The sequence below is a fragment of the Lolium rigidum genome, chromosome 7 (assembly GCF_022539505.1).
Source record: "Lolium rigidum isolate FL_2022 chromosome 7, APGP_CSIRO_Lrig_0.1, whole genome shotgun sequence".
NCBI lineage: Eukaryota > Viridiplantae > Streptophyta > Magnoliopsida > Poales > Poaceae > Lolium > Lolium rigidum.
This window is the reverse complement of record NC_061514.1, coordinates 101,737,232-101,755,537: the sequence shown is the minus strand read 5'-3', so window position 1 is coordinate 101,755,537 and position 18,306 is coordinate 101,737,232. Positions and strand designations below refer to the sequence as shown.

Here is an 18,306-nt window from a genome sequence, read left to right as displayed (position 1 = left end):
TTCAACTAACGCTAATACCGCGATCCAAATGAAACCTTGTTTTTAATTATGTATATCAGAAAACCATCATATCTGGAGGATCCAGGGACATTTATGGGCTATTTGCAACGAAATAAAGGAATTTCCTTTTGAGGCCAAACCCATCCTGGGGACACAGGAGCTTTAATAGGCATCGGTACGGGCGGAGCTTGCCCGTACCGTCCGCCTGTACTGGTCGGCGCCGCCTTCGCCTTATCAAACCAATCCCTTTCTGTGAAGAGACATAGACGAAAAACACAACACAACAGCCACCATTCGCACCAGAACCGAGGAGATCAGATCTGTAGAAGGAGAAGACCAACCTCGGCTCCATCGACGTCAATCTCATCAAGATCATCACCTCATCCACTACATCCCACTTGTACAGGGAGAGAGAGATTAGTACTTGTAAGATTAGGGATTGAAACCTCTATTCCATCCTGGTTTGTATTTGATTTGATCTTCAACTATTGTGGCTTGCTACGATAATATCAAGATGAACTCCATTTGCTTTGCTATGATATCATTATGCTATTCTCCTCTCATGTGTGAGTAGATTCTATTGGTGTGGGAGATGTAGGGGATTGGTGAGATGTGATGTGCCAATTTTATTCCATCTATTTGTGAACTTATGTTTATGATTATTACATATATGAGTATGAATGTTTATGTGCACCTAATGTTGTTATCTAATTTAAGAGCCTAGATAGCATGATCTCAAGAACTCATAAACATGAACTTGTTTGCTAGTGAATCGGCGACCCCCGAGTGACACGACCGATATCAAAGAGGATCTAGCAATACTCGAGGAATCACAAGAAACCACCGAGCTTAAAGCTTTATTCCGGTCTAACCACCTTAATAGATGCGTTGGTCATGGCTTTGTAACAGGCACAAGGATTATTGGAGGAAGATGAAATCTACTAAGAGGAGTCTTTCTCTCTTATGGGTTGCTTGCCTTCTCAGATATGAATATGAAGAATCATATTCACTTATCTCATTTATTACATCAGGCACATTCACTATCGTCATGAACCGAATCACCCCGCACCTACTTTTTCACCCCGCACCAGTTTATTTTTTATTAGTTGTTTACTTTTGTGCACTTTATTTTATTGCATTATCAAAACTCCAAACTCGTATTGTTCACACTCACCACTTTCCATTTTAATTCTTGCAGTCAATTCATCTAAGACTTGTGACACCTTGGGTGCGACAGAAAAACACCGCAGATGAACATCCTCCTACGCTCCTTGTTGGGATACGATATAAAAACCGGAAATAATACTTCCACGAAAATATGCACGAATGACCCTGTGTTCTTGCAGGCCATCAAGCTCTTTTCTGGCGCCGTTGCGGGGGAGCTAAGCGCAGGGTGTTTGTTTCTTGACACTTGTAAGTTTTGATGATCTCTGTTGAGGACAGAGGTTCCACATGCTCAGGTAGAGTTTATCTACCAAACTTCATTGATCAATGAGTGTAATCTGCAGCGCGCTCTACCCCCACATGGAGAACAGGATGAACCTTGGCGCCATGCTCATTCAGCACTTCCGCCGCCAGAGGGAGGCAAACTCAGGTGATATCCGTTGTGGTGGGTTAGTCACCCAAATTGCTTACGCCAGGCGTTTCAGGATGCCTCCGGGACACCATGTCATGGGCGGTAAGTATTTGGATGCTAACCATTTGGCTAGCACCAAGTTTCTTGGGGTTTACAGGGAGAACTTCAATCTTCGTGCTTATCAGTTTTGTTTTGAGGTTAACGGTAAAATAGTCAAGGAGTTGTTGTCTTCCTCTGGTGCTTTTGGTCCTCCAGGGAAGAACACTTGGGTTCTTTCACCGGAGGAGTTTCATGCTTTGAGAGTGGCGGCTGGACGAGCGCCTGCCCCGGAGGAGATGCTGTAATGGCCAAGCTTGCGTTGTTCCTTGCTCATTTTGTAATTTTGCCCCAAGTTACATATTCTCATGTTCAAGATTCAAAATTGCATGGGCATGCATGCAAATTTCAGAATTTGTCCAACATCTTTACCGAATTTGATATGCATTCCGGATAAGGAATGCCCAGGTTCTAAAACCTCGCTCTATCATACTGACCAAAAGAATACTCAGGTTCAAAAATCTCTTGTGTTACTCCACCGGATTGAGGTGACGATAGTCTAGCTGCTGTCAGTTGCTACTACACTCAGAGGTTACCATTTTCGGTTATGCAAGTTCAGTTTAAAAGTTGGCGGGATCTTTTCCAGCGGTGGGGCGAGCAAGCTAGCCAGTGATTATATTAGAGCTTGGGCATTGTACAAAGTGAGGTGGATGATGGGCTGGACACGGTCTCAACTCTCAACACGCTGATAATCCTGGGTCTTTGGGAGACTTGGAACATATGCACGGAATGGTACTCAACCAAGACGGGTCGTCGGTTCAAGACGTGTTGCGTTGAGTTCGACTTTGGTCAGGCTTGGGGTTCAACGTCGGCCTCGTGCGTGAGGGTCGTGACAGTGTTTTTTTTAGGGGCGGCGTTTAGGTGGAGTGACCGCACGCCATTGTGGTATTTACTGCAAACGATCAAAAAAAAAGTTGTCATCCTTCAACTTTTGGTTCTCCACTAGCTGGACCATACGTTTGTGTCAACGCAACGAGTGTATTTTTCCTTTTTAGTTATTCTTTTGGTTTCGAACAAGCAAAGATTTTTGTGAATTTTGGTTGAGAAATGAGAACAACTCTCTCCGTTTAAAAGTAAGTGTCCCAACTTTTTTTACATATACATATCTATAACTAATATGTGTCTAGATATATCTAAATCTAGACTAACACTTATTTCTAAACGGAGGTCGCAGCAAGAAAAAAGGTGTATTTTGGTTGTGGACTACTGAAAATTTCTGCATCCCGCTGCTCCGTTCCTGGAGCCACTCGTCTATCCAGCCTTTTACGAGGGCAAGACGCGGGATGGTGGTGGCCCAGCCGGTTTTCCATTCATACTGATAGTTGTGGCTCCGGCTCTTGGCCTCGCTACGCGGTCATTGCAGAATTTCGTACAGTATTGGAACAGCTTTTTGAACCACGCGTCATGGCCAACAGGTTAGATATCTGAAGAGAGCAAATCAGATGTGAAGTTGGGCAACTCCCTTCCTTGCTTTCCATTCATACTACTTGATGATACGTGCTACAAAAATCACTTCCTAAACCTAGAGTAGCCCAACTACATCACAACACAATAAAAAAAAAGCTTGAACCACAGCAAGCATGAACATCCATTCTTCCAAAGGTTTCGAAGCCGACAACAAGCAACAAAAGTAACGCCTAACATTACAGCTACTAATGAGAGAGACTGGCTACAGCAACTACTAGCTGGTTGAGAATGTTGAATCAGCCAACACATGGCAGCTTGCCTCATGCCACCAACACCTAAGAGACTGGACAGACAGTTTAGGGTGGACTGTCAATCAGAGCTGCACGTTCAGGCAAACTTTCTTCTGCGCTTCTTCCCAGTTGATGCTTTAGCAGACTCGGGCTCTGGTTCCGGCTCTTCCTCTTCAGATGACTCCACTTCTTTCTCCTTTGGCTTTCTTTTGGTTGAAAGACCATTTGAACCCTTGTGCTTGCTGCCAGCCTCATCCTTGTTGCCTACCTTGCCAGAGGATCGAGGCCATCTCCCTCCTTCAGTTTTAAGGTTGCTGCCAGCTTTAGGTGTTTCTTCAGCATCCTTTTCTGCATTTTTCACCTTCGATCTGGCCGAAGTCACAGGGCTATCATCATTTGACATGCTGGAACGCACACCCTTTGGACGCCCTCTTTTCTTGGGAAGATCGCTATCCTCAATGCTGTCCTGTTTGCTACTGCAGAGAACAAAGTAAAATTTCACGTAAACTGTGACATGTGAGCTGAATCAAGATGGCAAGTCTGGTTAAAACCATTACCTCTTAGGTGTTTCTGCCTTTCCTTCTTTTGTCTGCTGACCCCAATTCCCTTTACCTCTTCTTCCACGAGGCCTGGTTAAAATGGGCAGAAACTCATTATTGAGCATAAATCATGAACAGGATAGAGTATCAGTAAGGTAACATTGGCGTACGGTGCGTCGAGTATATCAGGTAATATTGATTCATAAGTATTTCTACAAAGAGCAGAAAAAAAAAAGGCCACAGTATGAACAAACCAACTTTATTATTTCAGATGGAAGCCTGCTAAACAAGTAACATGATAGTATAAAACTGGAAACCCCAAATCAACAATTTGTTTAGATGGACATGCCAGAAACATCAAAATGGAGATTAACAAAGGCTGGGTTCCATCTAGACAAAGTACATCTAATGATCCAACTAAGCCTAAATGACAGACAATAATGGTGCTTTCAAAACCGAACACATGCATGCTAATTTACTAACCCCGTTAAAATAATTAGCTACAACGTAATTTTAAGTGCTGACATGATCAAAACTGTCAGCTAAAGATCAAGCATATAGAAGGTGCAGAGTAGAATCATATGCTTACATATCAGATGTTGCATTGGGCTTCATGTCTTGCCCCTGCAGGACAGCAGACAAATTAGAAAGAAACAAAAGAGAATAATAGCAGCATCGCCACATCAGTCTGAATGAGCATACCTTATCAATGAATTCCCATCTTTCGTCTGAAAGTTGCAGTTGCTCAACATCACCATCATCATACACAACCTGTATGACAGAAATAACATAGAAGCAAGAAAAAGGATCTTGTTAGCAGCTCTTCAGACAGCCAAAAACAAGCAGGGATGGCAAATAAAGGCCATCTACTTGAATGTTCACCTTGTGCTTTTCTGAAAAGTCGTTAAATGAGTCAACAACGCCATTATAGAACCTGCAGAGCAAGAAACAGCTTCAAAACTAGCCACAACAACAAATTAACATAACTCATGGAGCAAATGACATAAGGCATAACTAGCAAAAGGAAATTTAAGAGAACAAATAGGTAGTATGTGTATAGCTCCACACGTAAGGATTTTTTGGCTTACTTATTCAGGAAAAAAATGAGTAACAACCCATTGATATAAACCTTGAAAAAAAGGAATGCATAATGTAGCCAAAATGTTTTTTGCAACCCATCAATTACTTCATTTTACAAATGCCAGTAGCATAACTAATGATGCACTGCAGACTTTTCTGACAAAAGTACAACATGCTATAGCATAAATAATGATGCACTGCAGTCTTTTCTGACAAAAAATAATAATGTAACCAAAATGGGTTCTTAACAAAAGCATGTGTCATCCTCATCTCATTAAGGACTTCATTTTAGAAATGCTAACAGCAAAAATAATGATGCACTGCCGCCATTTCTGACAAAAGAATAACAGAGGTGCCCAGAGATAAGAACTACTCATACTCGCTACTACTACTACTCCAGCTAAGCTAGTAAATGTGCACTACCGGTGGAGGGGGGAGAAGCTAATGATTTCTAACACAGGAGCTAACCAAAGGCTTCATATGCAAGGAGAATAGAAAACTTAAATGGAAATTTCGAAATGTGTGTTTTGCTGGAAGATAGAATTGGATATGTGTCTCATTATGCATGGTGATGGAGTGATGCACCACTGTTAGGAAGAAATCAACAGAGCAAGGAAAGATTTGATCAATGCATGCGCTTATTATAAACAGATCTCCCACAGATCTCTTCCAAAATATACTAATCTAGCTACAGATAATTAACCAGTTCCCAACCCATCGCAAACAGAGAAAGAAATCACATTACAAAGTTATAACAGACGCATCCAGGAAGCGAATACTTAGTCCACATTGAAGCAGTGGCAAACACTAGAGCGGCTACAAACTTGCAATGTTAGGAACAATCCTACACCTAAGAAATATTTAAGACTGTTGTAGCACTCACTTTTTGTCATCAGGCCACCATACTTTGATTCTTGAGCCAACAAGGCTTTCGTCCAAAACTTTGTTCTTCTTTGACTGAGGAACCTGCCAATAGCATGGAAAAGGCATTAAGAACTGAAATTGGAATCAGGTCGCAAAGACTATCCATCATCAAAAATAGTTAATAAAGTATTATACCTCTTCAACTTCCTGCACGCGTTTCCTTTTTGATACTCCACTGTCACTTGCTTGGCCTTTGGTTTTCCCCGTCTTGGTCAATGATTTAGGAGATACCATTTCCTGGATTGTGATAAAAAAAAGTAATGGCAGATAACCAAGTTATACCATTATACATGCTCGAAAATATTAGTTGCCCATTAAAATTAATATTTGCTAATGCAACTGAACCTGTAAAGTTTCAATGTAACTAGAGCATACTTGGTGTACAAGTGTCATAACATTAAGAAAAATATTATGTCCAACGCAATAAAAAGAAAAGTTCAGAAGACATAATACCCAACAGACAATGGCAATAGAACATTACAAGATCACAAAATGTTGCAGGTTATGACATGTTGCCTCGCAACCATCTATTTTAGTAAAATCACATAAACATGAAACCATAAATAGACAAAGCAAAAAAAAAATGACCCTTGAGCAAAAAATACCCATGCATGACTTATGTGCAAAAGCAAACACCTGAATGGGTCTACTAGTAGCTACTGGTAGTGAGAAAATTACCTTCAAATTGAGATCTTCATCAGTGTCTTCATCAGAGAGGGTGTCTTCTTTCCGCGGATTTGAACCTCCCTTTGGTTGCTTCTTTGAAAATTCTTCTTCACCAGTCTTCCTTGGTGATAATTTGATATCTTTAGTCAGTCGTCTTGCAGGTCTTCCTCCAGAAGTGCTGCCAGAGCGGACTTCTTTAGATTCTAGACCTGATCCTTGGTTCTTACCAACAGGTTTCTTTTCCTGCGACTTCACTGCAGGAGGTCGACCTCGCTTTGGTTTATCTACAGCAGGTGTACTATCATCATGCTTTGGTGTGTCATCAGCAGCTCTATTGCAAGTTTCTAGCGCCCGCTTATTATTACCAACTTTTGTCCCTGGAGACAACTCCCCAGATGCAACAAGGCCCTCATTGTCACTAACAACCTTAGAACGTTCAGTCACCTTGGACTCAGTGGAAGTGCGAAGCTTACGGCTCTTCTTTGAACTGACACTAGATCGCTTTTCGGGCTCCGTGGTCACTGGTTCTGGTGCTTCCTTGTCATCAGATATTACTTCATCAGAAACTTCTGTCTGCTTGACGTCAGAAGGCATTTCAGGCTTCTGTTTAGAAGAAGCTGGTCCATTTCGAGGCTTCACATTGTCGACTGAAGCACCACCATTGCTCAACGAAGCTGCAGGAGTACTGTGTGGAGGACTTCCATCTTGTCCGGGGAATCGACACCTTTCTCTAATCCTGAAGATTCCTGAAATTGGAACATATGGACAGTGGTGACACCTATCTTACTATTACTATCTGTATCACAAGAAACTAAATACCCAAATCAGATACCTGAGGTGACTCATCGGAAACATCCACTGGAGATGATTTATTGACAGCTACCTGCACAATTAGAACTTGAGTTTAATTATCACCACGGCTGACATACCTATACATAATAACCACTCTGACTAATATGATCTCATTATCTAAACAGTGTACACTACACACTTGTGGGTCATCTAACAGGCACTACCACTAACCAAATCGTGTGTTTTGAACACTATCAGAAACCGAAAGGTCTTGACATGTACTCCCTCCGATCAGTTTAAATTGATGCAGGTGGTGCGCATACGGAAGGCAGTCTCATGTGTTAAGAAGCGTCAATTAAATAGGACCAGAGGTAGTATAAAGATGCTCAGTGCAGAACATAGACAAGTAACACCAAGTAATCTGGTATAATAATAATCATCTAACTGTTCTACGAAATATCACAGCTGATCCTTGTCTGGCAGATACCAGAACTCTAGAAGAAAAACTGAAAGTTCAATGGTTCAAAATTATTCTTTGGTCCATGGACCCCATTTCGAGGAAAATCTGATCTTTTAAGCCAAAATCTAGTAGATCCTAACAAAATTGTCATTGAATGTCTGTCAATAACAGTTTATGTCACGTCCCTCTCCTACCACTATGAGCGCCCAGATAGCACAAACCTATTATATAACCTCCAGTGAGCAACAAAGCCTAACAGTTCCCAACAACAAAACAATCCAATAAAATATAGAAAAAATAAAACGCAGCCCCGCACCATGCTTGCCCATTCTAGTCAAAAAGAAAATTATGCACAGCAGCATTCCCAGGTGAAAGGGGCTATGAAGCATTCAAAAATGGTTCACTGACAGGAGTTACGATCCCTTTTCGTGTGCACTGAAACAGAATTAGTAGAGGATATACGCTAACTGGTTTTTTGACCAAGTCATGCAGCTCTGACTCTACTCAGATGCTTACGGAAATGTATTACAAGATCGCACAAGCTGAAGATATATGCGCTAATGACAAGTACACGGGTTTTGCATTGCAAAAGGAAGGAGGAGAATTGGTTGAACAGAGTGCAAATCTTTTCAAGTATGACCTGCTGTATAACCCAGTTTCCAATAGCAAAACAATTTGATAGAATTGCAGAGCAGCCTTGCTCATTGAGCACAAATATACAGAAATGCATGTGGCACAAAACATAACCAACCCTGAGATTAACAAATTTCCAAAATATATTTATCAACATTTGAATACGATTTGTAAACTGTTAAACAGTTTAACTGACCGTGTCCTCTTCAGCAGCATCAACTTCGTCATCTCTTCCATCATCTGAAGAACCTTCTACCAAAGATGCAACAGCTTCGCTATAGTCATTTAAAGGAGTGCCCTGAAGTAGCTCCATAAACGCTGGCTTTAACTTTTCACGACATAGGCCAACTAGCCTCGCTGCAAGCATAAAAGATGCTGGAAGAGAATCCTGGGAAATCAAGTTGAAAAGGCTTAGTGAAGATGATAAGAATTAATGAATTATTAATGCTAACAATGTGTCAATGACATTACTTTCTTTTCCTTTTTAAGATACTGAAGGACGCAGGATGCCAGATCTGGATGGACAGGCTCGCTCTCTTGAATTACATACATCATTATTGTTTCCATAGAGTTGATGACGTTTTCTTGATGTGCTGAGCTGAAATAAATCAAGAAAGCAATGAATGAGGCAGAAACAACGACGCAATTAATTAACAAAAGTACCAGAACTAAGCTACGTAAAACACAGTCATGCCACATATAGAGCGAACATACACAAGAAAACACACACACAAACAAACAGTGAGATTCTTGAATTAGCAATCTGTCATGACTTACCAAGTTCCTAATTCATGAAAACACTGAGATGTTGTACTATCATCTTGAAGGAATTCAAGTGTACTTTGGACATTTATTATCTTAGAGACAAAATGATAACAAGGTCCAAATCAATAAATGGATAACAAGAAAGGAAGTAGCAAATGTTTGATGGAGTTCATCATCATGTTAACTGGACCTAATTGATGTTCAGAAGCTAAACATCAAGGTAAAATAGGATGAAAAATTGGAAATCCTACATAACATTCAAAGCGAAGACGACAATTAATTTATATCCCCTCCCTAATCCATTTGACACCACATCAATATTATTGCAGAGTGAAGACAAGAAGAGAAGCAGAGAAACACATTCCATACCTTACGGTGCTGAAGAAATGGTTGAACGCTTTGAGTATGAGGTCGTCACACTCAAGATCCAGCATGAGGACACAGGACCGCACCTTTGCAATGGTTTCGAGCATGGAAAGCCTCTTTGCAAACAGGGGGCTGTCCGTCTCATCCAACTTGGCAAAAGACTGCACAACTACCGTGAACACATCCTGAAGCCAGGTGAACAGGAAGGGTGGTAAGCACGTCTAGACGACGCAGTTTCATCATCAAGAAAAGAGGAAGATGATGGCTCACCCTCATGATATCATCCGAGTAGGGCGGTTCCGGTGCGGTGATCCTGGTAACCTCGGTCAAGCAACAGGCAACGGCGACCTGGATGCCCTGGGAAGGGTGGTCTAGTAGGTGCTTGTTCACCAGAGCGTCCATGGTGGGCTTGAGCACGTTGTGCATGCTGGTCGGCGGCGACTGGTCCACCCTGGACAGCCAGACTTCCGCTTCCTGCAAAGAAGAAACGGCAAGTCTGAGTTTCTAGCAACCAAAATAGCAACCACTATGGTAACCCCGAGTTACTCTATGGGTAGCCAGGTTGAGCTAGGGTAAACCATGGAGTAGAGATAAAATCCAAGGCTAAATTGCAGCAAGGAAAACTCTCTATTTGTGACTACCTAGCCGAAACTGGATTCTCTGTTTGTGGCCGTGCGCCTCGACTCTATGCAGGGGCCGGGAAGGAATAAATCTATACTTTTGTCTAAAAATAATAGGATAGGAGAAGAATGATAATGACGAAAGCAAGAGAGAGTGATAGATTCGAACTATGCTGGGGGAATAAATCTCTACCTCTATCTAAGAAAGAAGTAATGGATAACAATGGTAATAGTAATAAGGAGAGCAGAAGCAAGAGCCAGAGATTCGAATTGGGTGACCTCGATTAGGGAGAGGAGGTCCTTGTTGGGGCCCGGGAGCGAGGCGAGGCGGGCGCCGATGTCCCGCAGGCGCCGCTCGACCTCCACCTGCGCGTCCTCCGTCGCCATTAGGGGGCGCGCGCCGCCCCAACCGGAGAGGGGAGCGGCGGGAGGATCTGCTCGGGCGGGGGGAGGTGGTTAGGGTTTGGGGCGCAGAGACGAGACGAGAGCAGGAAAGCAAAGGAGGCCTCTCTCTCTGGCTGTGGGGTGGGGGGCAGAAGTTTTGGCGATAGAGACGAACGGGACGGATTTCTACTCAATTTTTTCCCCTCGTCTCTACTCCCGCTCCTCCCACGGTCCCCACCACTTCTAAGTTCTAACTGCGACGGCGGGTCGTGCTGCTGGCGGTTTCTCTCGCTACTGGTTTTTTTTTAAGCAACCACATGTTTCATTAATCAAATCAAGTTACATGAAACAACACATTTGAAAACTAAAAGACAAACCGGGATAAAATGATGATTATCCTGAATTTACAGATAAAATCCTAAAAGATCGAGAAATACAAAACGATCTCTAGGGTTTCCTGCAACCACCACAGCCAGCGGCCGCCGTCAATTCCAACGCCGCCGAGACGAACGCAAGAAGAGACGCCGAGCCTCCACCTTTGCAAGATCCAAAAAAGCACCATCGCAGACGAGGCTTTGTGAGCAAATGAACAGGCCTGCTGCAAGCAGCGAGGCACATGTCGTTGTGGCACGTCGACGGGGTGACGTCCCCGTGCTGTCTTGGAACAAGATACGCCACCTCCCATCGATGAAGTCGGAGAAGAACGGCATAACCACCGCCTCTGGACCAACATCTTCGCTCCAGAAGAACCACCTTGCCCCGGCCCCCAGCGCCGTCGTGGACAACGACAAACGCCAGTGACACGTCGAAAAACAGATCTCGCTAGATCTGAAGAACGGCGAAAAGACCACGTTGTCGACCTGAAAGATCAACAAGCACACGTTGCCAACAACTCTGAGACGTCGCCGGTGTGGGAGTAGAGTTGTGGCAGATTTATTTGCCCGGGCGCCGCTCCCACCACTCCAACGACGCACCATAGGAGACAAAAACTAACCCTAACTACTAGGCCATAACGGAGGAACGAGGTTCCCCCTCCCTCATGCCGCCGCCAGAGCGACAAGTGGAGGGAGAGGAAACCAGGCCCAACGCCCTGGCCGGAGATTGGGAAGATTAGATCTCGATGCCGCCTCTCACGAGCGGACGAGGGAAAAGCGGTTCGCGAAAAGAGCACCAGAGACATGTATCTGTCAACATGAACACAGAGTAATTTGAAGTCGTGGTGGTTGAAAATGCAAATTTTCCGTGGCGACTAGGGTTTTAGATATAAAGGCGGTATTCTTTTTGCGGATAGGGTTGTAATGTGAACTTAGAGTGATTTTGAAAGTTGTCAATGTTGGCAATGCGAATGTCAGTGGCGGCTTAGGTTTATAAGCATAAAGGTAGGGTTTTATGTGGCAGCTATGGTTGTAAATGCAAACTCGTAGAAATTTCAAAGGTTGTTGCGGTTGTAAATGTGAATTTTAGTGTCGGCTACAGTTTCAAATGTGAACTATATGTAATTTTAGGACTTTGATGGGGTTATAAGTGCGAATTTTTATTTAAAACCATGGAATGGTAGGAAAATAGGGCCAGATGTAGGGTTTAAGAAGGGTTTTCTCATTTGTTTTTCATATATATTTTTGTGGGGAGGCACGAGAGAGTACTACCACGGGTTTAATTACGAGAAGCCATTTTAGAAGCACATTTCATACTGATCATTTGTTGTTTTTTGGCCGTTATAATTTTTTTGGAAAGTTGGCCGTTATAAATTTCTATTTAATGCATGATTGAAATAATTTTAAGACCTAGCCACCACAATTACGACATCTTCAACCATTCGGATACACGTGTGCAAACCAACTTTTGATGGTTTAACTTAGTTGGTGCGATCACGATTCGTGTAACCTTTATATTGAAGTCCTAGAGCACTCATACTAAAAAGAACTATTTATACTTAGCTCCCCTTTCGTGAGGGGTTCTAAAGCTAGGACAACGAATAGATACAATAACACCATGACATATACAACTTTGTGGTATCAATAGATTTTTTTCGCACTAAGGAATGTGAACAATGTTTAGGAGAAGAATAGGGAAGAAGAAGAAATAAGGTTCACTCCTTACACATAGCCGAAGCTCTAGATATGTTTTCAATGCATTTTGTATGTGTGCTAGTATTATTTCAATTAGTACTATTTTCTAACACACGCCATATCATATACATCTACAAAAAAAAGTTGTAAGAAAAACATACAAGGACAATTTTGCAGATTTATACATAGAGAATACAAGTGTCTCCACTAACATGTAAAAAGGGCTCCAAAAGATACAAAATGAATACAAAGCAGGTCTACAATGATTTTTGTGTTCACCATGATCATCGAACTATGGCATGCTTCACGTATGCTAAAATAGAAGCTAGGACAACACAAATGACCATCTTCCCACTAACCAATTAGAAAAAAATGGCTCGTTGTCTTTACGAGTCGTCTAGGGGCAAATCGTGGAGCTCCTATACACCGATCGGGTTGGTGCGGACGGGGTGCCACACCCCCCCCCGACCACACGGCTGTATAGTTGGCCGTGGCCCATTAGCTAGGTAAGGTCGGGTTTTTTTTCATTTTGTGTTTTTTTGTTTTCTTAAAGCTGAATTGTTTTAAAATCTGATTTTTAAAAAATCTACAAGTTTTAATTTTATTTTTTAATTTCTGATATTTTCCAGAAAATAATATTTTTTAAAAAAATATATTTTCAAAATTGAACATTTTTTGAGATTGAACATTTTTCAAATTTTTGATTTTTAAAAATTTGAATATTTTCCGAATACAAATAGTTTTCAAATTTTAATGTTATTCAAATTTGAACTTTTTTCAAATTTAAACTTTTTCAATTTTTAACAAAAATAAAAATAAACATAAAATAAAAGAAAAGGAAACAAAAAAAGAACAACAAACAAAAAAGAAAAGAAAAAACAGAAGCAGAAAACGTAAAAACGAAATGGGTCAAGCAAGCCTAATACCTGACTAGAGTGTGCGGTGTCTGGTAGGCACCAAAGAAAAGAAGTGCAGGAAGGTAAGTAGTTGGGGGAGTGAAATCAGTGATCGAGAAAATACATGCAGCTAGTATCCAAACGCTAGCAAGCCAGCACTTTGTGCTAGCTACTCATGACGCACAAATATAGGGGATCACAACAGTCTTCAAGGGAAGTATTACCCAATTTATTAATTCGACACAATGGGATCCAAAGAATAAATATGAGCCTTGACAGTTGAGTTGTCAATTCAGCTGCACCTGGAAATAGACTAGCTCGCAGAGATTTATCAGTAGCAACAGTTTTATAGCAGTGACAGTAATAAAGTAACAGCGGAAATAAAGTAAAAACAGCAGCAGTGGTGGATGCGGTAAACAGCAGGATTAAAATATTGTAGGCACAGGGATAGATAATCGGGCGTTGCATGAATGAGACGACTCATATAATAGCTAAGATGGACATTTACAGATAAAGTGATACAAGTATCCAAGAATAAAATAACTATAGGCGTGTGTTCCTATTTAGTCGCGTGTGCTCGCAATGAGAAACTTGCGCGACATATTTTGTCCAACCAGCCCGTTGTAGCGGGGCCTCGAGTGAAACTACTGGTAATTAAGGTACTCCTTTTAATAGAGTACCGGAGCAAAGCATTAACACTCCGTGAACAAACGTGATCATCACATCAAAGCCATCCCCTCCGGTTGTCCCGATTATTGTCACTTCGGGGCCTCGGGTTCCTAACAATGACATGTGTATACAACTTGCAGATATGATCAAGAATAATATATAAAGCATCATCATGAAAACACAATATGTTCAGATCTGAGATCATGGCACTCGGGCCCAAAGTGACAAACATTAAGTATAAAAAGTTGCAACAATGTATAAAATACTCACAACGGATACAAGGCACTATGCCTCGAACAATTCTAATGTTATTACATGAACGAACTCATCCAATCCCGACCATCCCCTTCAGCCTACAGCAAGGGAACTACTCACAAATGGATGGGAGAATCATGGATGGTTGATGGAGAGGCGTCGGTGATGGCGATGGCGATGATCTCCTCCAATTCCTCGTCCGGCAGGGTGCCAGAACGGCCTGCCTCCTAAATAGGGTTTCGCCAGGCGGCGGCGCTACGGACTTTTCTCTGGAATAACTTCGAACCCCCTGGGGTTTTCTCGTGACGAGGATCTTATAGCCGAAAGGGGAGGCCGAAACGACGAAGGGGTCGGAAATACACTCCCCAGGCGCGGCCAGGCCTGGGCCGCACCTGGGACATGTACTCCCAGCTCCAGCCCCCCCTGCTCTTCACCTTCTGGCTCCGTGAGTTCCCCGGGAAAATAAGGCATTTGGGTATATTTCTGAGATTTTTCCCGAAAGTTGATTTTCTGCACAAAAACAAGACACCAGGGCAATTCTGCTGAAAACAGCGTTAGTCCGCATTAGTTGCATTCAAAACACACAAGTTTGAGGGCAAATAATAACAAAAAGGTTCAGGAAAGTAGATACGTTTTGGACGTATCAACTCCCCCAAGCTTAGCTTATTGCTTGTCCTCAAGCAATTCAGTGACAACTGAGTGCGATAAAAGACTTTCACGAACCTATTTGTTCCATAATATGTATATATTCTCACGGATGATCAAATACTTAGCTAATTCATAAATAAGGAGCATGTGAAACAACATATTCAACAGTAATGCAAACCATGAATGGATACCAATAGAAATGATAAGCAACATGAAACATAAACACTTGCAAGATTGCAATAGTCATAATGAAGTAAGACAAAGTGGTATCTCGATTGCCCCTATTTAGAAGCAAAACATAAATGCACAGGGCACCTCTGAAGTCCAAAAGAATACTATAAGTAAAGATATCGAAAGATGCTAGCATCACAAATATGCAATAAATAATCTTGTCTTGGGACAAGCACATTACACTAAGAATGACTGTCAATGCTTCTAGGAAAGTGCCTTAAAAGAGAGAATGGTGACTCAACATTGCGGTGGTTGAATGGTCCTTTGCAAAGGAAAGTAGAGCTTAAACATGTGCTAGAGCTTTTCATTTGTAAAACTGAGGTAAAATTGCTTTTTGAGTGGTGGTTGGTTTTGTCAACGAATCGGTAAAAGGGTTTTTGTCATCTTCCATACTAAACAAATTTGAGAGCGGTTCCGAAATATTTGGGCGAAGCCTCTTTTCATATATGCTATTTATAAAACTGTGACACTCCTCCCATCCATTGCTTACACATACCATGGCTAGCCGAATCCTCGGGTGCCGACCAACAATCACAAACCATGGAGGAGTGCCACTTTCTTATAATTTCCTATTTTCTTCCCCTTTTGGAAGTTGTGGTCAAACCATCTCTTCTTCTTTTTATATCTATCATTTTTATTGACAAGCGAGATGAAACTCACGAGTCTTGCGATACTTAGTAAAGCATGGAAGACGACAATAATAACTCTCACATCCTCATGAGCTAAAAGCAGTGTCACAAAACGAGGATTTGTTTGAAGGTTTTAAAGGTAGCACATGCAAATTTTCTTGGAGTGGCGATGAAATACCACGTGTAGCTAGATATGGTGGACTCATTTGGCATGCTTTGGTTCAGTAGTTGGATGCACGAGCAGTAACTCCGCTCAGTACAGGTGAAGGCTAGCAAAAGACTGGGAAGCGACAATCAAAAATGCATTGGCGGTCATAATCATGCTTGCGACAAAGCGCGATTAAAAACGGCATAAAAGCAATGCAAGAACTCCGAGGCAAAATAAATCATCAAGTCTTAATTGACTATTGTTCAGTCATATGCATGTGTGAGCACGTGCCAAGTCGATTCAAATGAAACAGTCAGAGGAGGATACCACAATGTCAATACCGCTATATGAAAAGAGCAATGCAAGCAAACGCGAATGTAAAATGTTACCCACCAAATGTAAATTGAAACCAGTCGTGAGAGAGCGATACTACTGAATATAATTGAGTAACATACACCCCACATGAATAAACTAAGTACCTTCACATAGATGAGTATATGTAAAAAAATGAAAATAAATAGAGTTCATACCAGCCTCTCACCACAAGCAGATTGTCGTAGATCGTCATTATTGCTATACTTGTGTGGCCGAAATGATATAAAATGAAAACCATGCTCCAATATAGCTTTGAGAGACCACTAAACCCTGCATCAAACTATACAAAACCAAAGAAGAACAACAGATATTTTTGGATTTTCGATATTAGAGTCACCGAATGAAAGTAATTTTTTTTTGAATTTTCTCATAGCAAACCAACGATAGTAAATAAAGCCGAATACGGGCAGAAACTGATGGCGTGTAAGCTGCACACGTTAGTTCCTGAGCAACCCAAGAGGAAGGAGTACTGGTCACCACAGTGACAAGTTTTCCCTCAGGAAAAGGCTCAAGGTTATATAGTTGGGAGAAGGCCAAGAGCCGTTGAAGGTTGATGGCAGCGGGATGGTGCCGAGCGCAACACCCAGGGTTCAGCGCCAACGTGGAGACTCTACTGCTTACAGCAAATCTTTTTAGCAACAGTAGGGTTGTCAATCTTCATGCGACTTGCTGTAACAAAGTTAACAGTATTATGTGAAGATATTCGTTGTTTTGCGGAAAACGAGTAAAACAAGTATTTACTGTGATTTGTATTTCGGTATTAAGAGATGGACCGGGGTCCACGATTCATAAGTGTCTCCCACAGATAAAGCATATTGGTGAACAGATTACATTGAACAATTGACAAATAGAGAGGCACTAACCAGTACATACATGTCATGATAAGTATAGTGATTTAATTTGGGCATTACGACAAGTACATAGAGCCGCCATCCAAGTGCATCTATGCCTAAAAGTCCACCTTCAGGTTATACGTCCGAACCCCTTCCAGTATTAAGTTGCAAAGCAACAGACAATTGCATTAAGTATGGTGCGTAATGTAATCAACAACTACATCCTCGGACATAGCGTCAATGTTTTATCCCTAGTGGCAACAGCACAACACAACCTTAGAACTTTACATCACTGTCCCAGGTGTCAATGCGAGGCATAGACCCACTATCGAGCATAAATACTCCCTCTTGGAGTTAAGAGCAAAAACTTGGCCAGAGCCTCTACTAATAACGGAGAGCATGCAAGATCATAAACAACACATATGTAATAACTTGATAATTAACATAACATGGTATTCTCTATCCATCGGATCCCGACAAACACAACATAGAGTATTACGGATAGATGATCTTGATCATATTGGGCAGCTCACAAGATCCAACAATGAAGCACAATGAGGAGAAGACAACCATCTAGCTACTGCTGTGGACCCATAGTCCGAGGGTGAACTACTCACTCATCACTCCGGAGAGCGACCATGGCGGTGTAGAGTCCTCAGGAGATGAATCCCCTCTCGGCGGGTGCGGAGAGATCTCGAGAATCCCACGAGATGGGATCGGCGGCGGCGGCGTCTCGGTAAGGTTTTCCGTAGTCGTGGTTTTTCGCATCGGGGGTTTCGCGACGGAGGCTTTAAGTAGGCGGAAGAGGCAGAGTCGGGGGCTGACGAGGGGCCCACACCATGGGCAGCGCAGGCCCCTCCTTGGCGCGCCGCCATGTGGTGTCGCCACCTCGTGGCCCCACTCGTATGCTCTTCGGTCTTCGGAAGGTTCCGTGGCAAAAATAGGCCCACTGGGT

At 42.2% G+C, this 18,306-nt stretch overlaps 1 pseudogene; it reads right to left on the bottom strand.

Moving 5' to 3' along the window:
- Positions 1-3,117: 3,117 nt before the first annotated feature.
- Positions 3,118-10,731, bottom strand: LOC124673858 (annotated as a pseudogene).
- Positions 10,732-18,306: the final 7,575 nt, after the last annotated feature.